The 8,101-nt window shown below is 37.8% G+C and overlaps 1 pseudogene; it reads right to left on the bottom strand.

Annotated features, from left to right (window-relative positions):
- Positions 1-7,211: 7,211 nt before the first annotated feature.
- On the bottom strand, positions 7,212-7,737 carry LOC147636773 (uncharacterized; annotated as a pseudogene).
- Positions 7,738-8,101: the final 364 nt, after the last annotated feature.

The following is an 8,101-nucleotide window of genomic DNA, read 5'->3' as shown; positions in this document are numbered from 1 at the left end:
ATCCGGAACGCTAGTAGCAGAAGTAGCAACCTCACACGTGGGGCATGGTTTCCCACTCGGGGCCTTGCCCATGAATGTACCAACAAGAGACTAATCCATCGGTTCTTTGAAAACTGAACCCGAAAAAAAAACTTCCCTCGCCCATAAAGCATAGGCGATTCTTCCAGGAGAATTATTCTAACGTAGTCAAAGGCCTTAACGTCAGGCTTTTTCATTCCGACCGAACTCATGGGTCACATGGCCGGATCAAGGGAGGAACTTGCACTTGGAGATCAATGCTATTTTCCCCGTCAAGAGGCACAGCCGTTGATTCTTTTCCATAGAAAAAGGATTATTCATGATTTACTTCAACTATCGTAACTTGAACAGAATTGAATTTTAATTATAGGGATTCATCAGTCCAGCCTTACCCCATCCAGTCCCATAGGGATTCATCAGTCCAACCTAACCCCATCTAGTCCCATGGGTTATAGCCAACCACCCAACCACTATATTTGATAGGATCCATTATGAAAATTTGGTTATGTTTTGTCCTGGGTGTACCAGGGAAAAGAGTTTCCACGCCCCCTAGCCGGCACTCATGCAAAATACAATTTAGACACACCACTTACGCACCCAATATGAAATTGCCTTTTTCAGATTCAACTGTCTTTAAAGCAAACTTGAAATGAAACCATAGTATTACTGATCATAATCCTCCAAAATATCTAGATCCAATTTCTAACTTTTTTCACTTTCCAACCATAAAATCCAATTTCAGTCATTCCTTCCTCAGTGTACCTATGGCATCATCGGCAACCAAAATTCTCACCACCTGCTCACTGAGGGGCCTTTTCAATAGTTCCTAGCCCATAGTACCTAGGAGTTTAATCACATAAAAACCATATGGACTCTTAGTTGGGGATCAGCAAGATCAACCAACGAGATCCATGTAAAAGAGCCATGAACTCGTCTGTTTGAAGACCAGCAAGGTCAATCAACCAGATCCATGCCCATGTTTAGAAAATAGCTACAACTCATTTTCTTTCCTGATGCACACGTGGTTATCTTCGGTGACCCAGAGCCCAAGCATCGTATGGTCAGCACCCTCTAGGTTCCTTAGCAGGTGACCTAGCGCTTCACTCATAGGCCGCTTCCTTGGTCCCTCATACACCGTACCGGAAGCTCACCATTTTAATTGAACCAAGGTTGGTCTCAAGACCTCGACCGACCTTGCCACGCGAGATGTCATTCATTGACTCTCCGTCGTTAGCTGTTTTATAACTTTTTCACTTAGGTCCGCACGACCTCATTCACAAGATGGTCAAAATGCTTCCCCAGCATTCTTAACATAAAACAATCTTTAAAAAAAACACTTTTCATCTACAAATAAAGTTCCAAAAAGAATTCCCTTCTTTTCTCATCATCCACATCCTTTCACATTATTCCTCAGCATCTCTCGTCATTCCACATCATTTCTCATCATCCCATTCCACGTCATTTCTCATTATTCCATGTTATTTCTTATTTCCCATTCCACGTCATTTCTCATTATCCCATTTCACGTTATTTCTCATTATTCCATATTTTTTACATTAAGTCACATCTAATCACATCATTCCTATATGAACTCACATCCAATCACATCATCCCACATCAACTCACATCCAATCACATCCTTTCCACATCAACTCACATCCAATCACATCATTCCTACATCTATTCACATCCATTCACAGCATTCTTACATCCATTCACATCATTCCTACATCCATTCACATCCATTCTTATCATTCCTACACCCATTTACATCCATTCACATTATTCCTACATCCATTCACATAATTCCTATATCCATTAACATCCATTCACATCATCTCACATCCATTCACATCTATTCACATCATATCACATCTATTTACATCCATTCACATTATTCTTACATTTATTCACATTCATTCACATCCATTTACATCTATTCATATCATTTTACATCCATTCACATCATTCTTACATCCATTCACATTCATTCACATCTATTCACATCATATCACATCCATTTACATCCATTCACATCTATACACATCATATCACATCCATTTACATCCATTCACATACATTCACATCATTCCTACATCCATTTACATCCATTCACATCTATTCACATCTATTCACATCATATCACATCCATTTACATCCATTCACATCCATTCAATTCATTCCTACATCCATTCACATCATATCACATCCATTCACATCCATTCACATCATATCACATCTATTTACATCCATTCACACTATTCTTACATTTATTCACATCCATTTACATCTATTCACATCATTTTACATCCATTTACATCCATTCACATCATTCTTACATCCATTCACATTCATTCACATCCATTTATATCTATTCACATCATATCACATCCATTTACATCCATTCACATCATTACTACATCCATTCACATAATTCCTATATCCATTAATATCCATTAACATCATATCACATCCATTCACATCTATTCACATTATATCACATCTATTTACATCCATTCACATTATTCTTACATTTATTCACATTTATTCACATCCATTTACATCTATTCACATCATTTTACATCCATTTACATCATTCACATCATTCTTACATCCATTCACATTTATTCACATTCATTCACATCATTCTTACATCCATTCACATTTATTCACATTCATTCACATCTATTCACATCATATCACATCCATTTACATCCATTCACATCATTATTACATTCATTCACATCCATTCACATCTACTCACATCATCTACTCACATCATATTACATCCATTTACATCCATTCACATAATTCTTACATCCATTCACATTCATTTACATCATATTATATCCATTTACATCCATTCACATAATTCTTACATCCATTCACATTCATTTACATCATATTATATCCATTTACATCCATTACATCCATTCACATCCATTTACATCATATTACATCCATTTACATTCATTCACATCCATTTACATCATATTACATCCATTCACATCCATTCACATTCATTCACATCCATTTACATTCTTTCTCAAATTTCTCAAAATAAACTATGCTTACTATTCTTCTTTCTGCATAAAAGATTCATGGGATTTACAAAATCAATTATACCTATATTTCCCCTTTTAGTATAAACACTAATCCATTTATCTAAATGAATCATTTCCATAATTCTCATAAATTGAATGATTCTATAAAATTTGTGCATAATCTTCTTTATTTTTTTGACTATTGAATAATGCTGAAAACTCCACTTTTAGCATAAAAATATATATGCCTAGAATATGATAGGAATTCCCCTTTTTGCATTATTTAAAATTATGCATAAAAATAAGAATTATCTCTTTTCTGGGAAATTTAGCCAGAGCTTAGCTGTAATTACTGAAAAATGTTTAATTTTCTAAATTGAATTGAAAACTTGTAATAAAAATATGATAGAAACTCCTCTTTTAAACTAAAATTGAATTATGCATACATAGCATAATTATAACCATAATTATTACTAATTCTCTATATTAAACTAAAATAACCATTCCTTCTTTCTAAAAGGTTAGCATAACTCTTTTCCAATTTAGGATGAGTTAATATGATTTTTTCATATCATAAACAAGTTTAAAAGAATTAATCATCCTTTTTTCTAGATTAAAAATCATGAAAATAACTAATCTCTTTCTCTGGCTTGTCAAGCTTAGAGTTTGGCTTAAGATAAAGAGATTATGAACAAGAATCATCCTTCTACCAAGGATCTAGCCATAAGAATGACTAATCTTTTCAAAAGAGAGATTTTCTTAAAGAAAACATTAAGATTAAGCATAAAAATTAACATTAATCTAAATAGACATTATGAATCTTTGGAAAGCTTTATTTGAAGAAAAATCCATTGCTTAGAAAGCTTCTCAAACTTTAGAGGGGTTGAGAAGAAGAAAATCATTGAGAGAATTGAAAAAAACCATTAAAATAGGATTACCTTTGATTTGGGCTTGATTCTTTGGCTAGAAGTGAAGCCCCCAAGCAAGTCCTTGGCCACCAAGAGAGAAAGAGTAATCTCCAAGAGAGGATGGCGGAGAAAGAAGCTCCAAAGCTCTCAATAGAAGAGGCAAATTAGTAGAGGGATAATAGAAATATGCTAGTTTAGAGATAATATTGGCATGGTATTGCTACCATATGAAAATACAAAGGAATGAGGGTCTATTTGTAGGTGAGGGAGGCCACTAGCCAAGTCCAATTGGGTTCTAGAGTTTTCCAACTTCAATTTGACCAAATTCGAACAAGATTTGGATCAGTTTGGCTCCCTTTTTGATCTAGTTTGCACCAGGAGAGAGGAGAGATAAAATATCTTAAATTTTTTGAATTAAAAAAGCCAAACAATGATGATGAAGAAGGTACAAAGCTCAAGTGGGTTTCACCTAAATATCTCTTTTTTTTTATACTAATATACCCACCGTACTGAGGTGTCAAAAATGCATCATTTCACCTAAATATCTCTTTTTTTTAACTAATATACCTTAGTTTTTAGCTAATAAACCTTGTACTCAGTCAACTCTTCATCTTATGTGAGCATTTATTCATTTTTGGGATATTTTCTTTTATTCATTGTATTTATCTCATCCCAACACTTGGATTAATCCTATTGGCCCTTTGGAACCTTATTTGGACCTTAATCCAAAAATTTCTTAAAATGTGGACCCTTAGGCTTATTGAAATGTAGCAAGAGTCTATAAATGAGTGAGAAGTAGTGAAAAGGTGAGAGGTATCTACTGGGAGAGAATAAAGGGTAGCATGAGAAGTTCTAGGACGTGTGGAGATATTCTGGGAAAAGTGAAGAGGTGGAAAGAATAAAGCAAAAGAGGTGGAGTGAATCAAGGAGAGATCGGTGGGATTAGATGCTTGGAATCTTGTGGATGTAAACTCTATAAATTGAGGCATTGGCCTAATGAGAATTTACTGGTTTTTGAGTATCCATGCCTACATTAAGCTATTAGTTAATTGCTCACTAATCTCATCTTAATCATCATCTAATCTCTTTGTTAATGATGTTGATTCTTGCATTTGATCCACCATAGCTCATCACTTTACTTGTCTTTTAACTTGGTATCAGAGCCTAGCTTAGGATCCATCCAATTTATGAGCTTATTATCTTGTTAATCACCCTATTAATTAGGATTAGGAGATAATCAACTTTTAGTCAATTTTCAACAAGTTCTCTGCACCCCCAGCTGGTGGAGGGGCTTGATCTCCATCTAGGCTTAATATTAGGCAACAGCCTCTATTTTTGGAAAATGAGCCATTTTTGCTTAGAAATTTGTAATTTTGAATCCAAATTTGGAATCTACGCGTAATTTTACGCTTAAAAAAGTTTTTTCTGAACTAAAAACAGGTACCCGTAATGGGTTTAATTAAGCTTTTAAGCCTTTAATCTGCGAACTTCCGACCTAAAATAGTAACTATCCAGGCGTCTAATCAACGAACGGAACACGCCCCCATGGTCAACGGGACAAGGCCGGACATTTTCGTCAAAAAAAATTTTTGACCTCCCCAGGACGACGGGGCGGGCGACCGGCGTGGGCCCCACCACGGGCGCCGCCCGTGAAACGACCGACAATCCACCTGGGACACCCAAGTGTGTACACGACCTAGACGCACCCTCCAGCACACCCCTACACGTACCCCCTCCTCCCCCATAACCCTCTATCCACACAGGTGTCGCGCTCTCTCTCTCTTGGGGACACCACCCCCATGTGTCACACTTTCTCTCTCTTTGAGACACCTCCACCCCTAGGTGTCTCGCGCCCACACTCTCTCCCGGACACCTACACCACCCAGGTGTCACCTTCCCGCACCCGGACGTTGTCGTGACGTGGGCGGTGTCGTTGGGAAAGTGCGAGACTTCTGGCTGTGAGAGTAGCTTCCAAAATCCCAGCAAGGAAACAAAACAGATAGCTCTTCAAGGAGCATAAGATATCTCCATTTTTGATGACATGTACATGTGTCAATTCACTTCAAAAACATCCCCAATTTCAGCTTGATGATTGCACACAAGTCACGAACCAAGAGCTTGATTAAATCAAATCACAGATCACCTGTCCCTTTATCCAAGTACCTCATACATAACACATGTAGGCATAGCACAATCTTCAAAAGATTCCCATATACATGTGACCATTCACATCACATATATCAAATGATACCAATTCCATCATTTCAAGTACCTCATACATAACACATGTAGGCATAGCACAATCTTCAAAAGATTCCCATATACATGTGACCATTCACATCACATATATCAAATGATACCAATTCCATCATTTCAAGGTGTCTCTTTATCTCCTGAAAACCTGCTTTCAGATTCCAACAACTCATAAGGCAAAAGATGACATATGGCATATCTATAACATACTCATGTGATTTTAGAAAACTCCATGTCTAGCATTCCAAAATCCAACCGAGTAGAAAATAAAACCCAAATCCCAGGAATCTCATTGTATTTTGATGCTTTCTTATTCCAAGATTCTCCAAAACCATTAAAAGCTTTTTCCCAAAATCCTTCTCATTCTCCAAAACCTTAAAGGTTTCCTAGACTATACGATTTTTTCAAATCGTAAGTAACAACAAAAAAAACCACTTATCTGAGAGTAAAAAAAACGAATTTAAGGATTTCGTTAATTCCATACGGCTGCTTCACTGCCGTTTGCGCCAAGATCCGACTTCATCGTGTATTGTGTGAATTTTTTGAAGATCATCTCCTTTGATAGCACTTCATTCTCTCTTTAATTCTAAACCCTAGATGCCCCATACAGTAGGCGTCATCAAGATTTTTAAATCTCTGGTTCTCATTTTTCTGCAAAAAACCCCTGATATGCGCTGTTTTTTTGGTTTTTCTCTCTTTCCCGCAAGAGATTCGGGCGCCCTTCACTTTTGCAGCTATAATTTCGAGTTTCCCCTGATTCAAATACACTGCGCCTCCTTTTTTTTAGCTTATTAATCGGATATTCCCAATCCTTTATACCTTTGCCACGCGAGCCGCCACCTTGCGTGTTCGTGTCCAGCTCTGCTGGAAGGAAGTGACATCTTCACCTCTTAGCCATGCATCACAACCAGCATCCTTTGCTCCCCATATGTCATTCCGACGATCATCTCCAACATGCACAGCCCCCTCCTCATGCACCCCCAAGAGCTCACAAGCCGCCGAGAAGATAGCTGGGTTGGGCTTTTCTGCCCCTACTTCGGCTGAGATGGCCATGGCATCGAACCAATCGTAGCAATGTAAGGCGCCCATGAGAGGCCTTAGCCTTGGCTTTCTTGATAGCATCACGGACATCGTAAAGCATCTTAGCCACACTTAGAATTCCCACTGACTTAATGTTCAATGCGTGATGTATCTTCTTCGCATTATCGATGTAAAGCTCTCTATCCCAATAGCCACCTTGTTGAAACTCCTCAAGGGCCAAGCTTTTCAATCCCGACGGCCACAACCCGCACATTGTTTGCCTCCAAAGTGGGGATAATCTTCTACAGCTCCAAGGCATTAGCTCTGCATAGCTTGCACCCAAATCTCTGAAGAATGTGGATAACAGCGGTCTGATTCTCCCAAAAAGAGCCCACTTTCACAAACTTAGCTTCTGAAGCACCCTGCACCTTTTCTAGCTCAATGTCTTTTATAGCATCGGCAACAGTAGTTGAACCCTTTTGCGAAGCCATATCTGTGAGAGAGAGAGAGGGTGTGTGAGATGGAAAAGGCGAGCAGCAAATGCAGCAACAACTAGTAGAAGTACTAAGTTTGAACTCCTTTCTGACTTGAAATCTTCTGGCATCAAACCTTCTAGTAGCATCAGTTGAAAAAAAAATCCAAAGCATACTGATTATATCGATTCTGAGCAAGCACAGAAATCATGGCATTCCAAGACACGATATCTCAAAAGGGCATTCTTTCAAAGCCAGTCCTTACATCATACATACTCTCACATTTCCATACATGTAGAGAAGGGTGTTCCCTACTACAAGGTCTACCATAAGCATAAAACTCCATAATTTACACCACACTTATGTACAGAGGCTTTGAGACCTA

Source organism: Cibotium barometz, chromosome 7, assembly GCF_041138505.1.
Source record: "Cibotium barometz isolate CiBa-2024 chromosome 7, ASM4113850v1, whole genome shotgun sequence".
Taxonomy (NCBI): Eukaryota; Viridiplantae; Streptophyta; class Polypodiopsida; order Cyatheales; family Cibotiaceae; genus Cibotium; species Cibotium barometz.
Note: the sequence above shows the minus strand (reverse complement) of the source record. Positions and strands in the feature narration are given on the sequence as shown.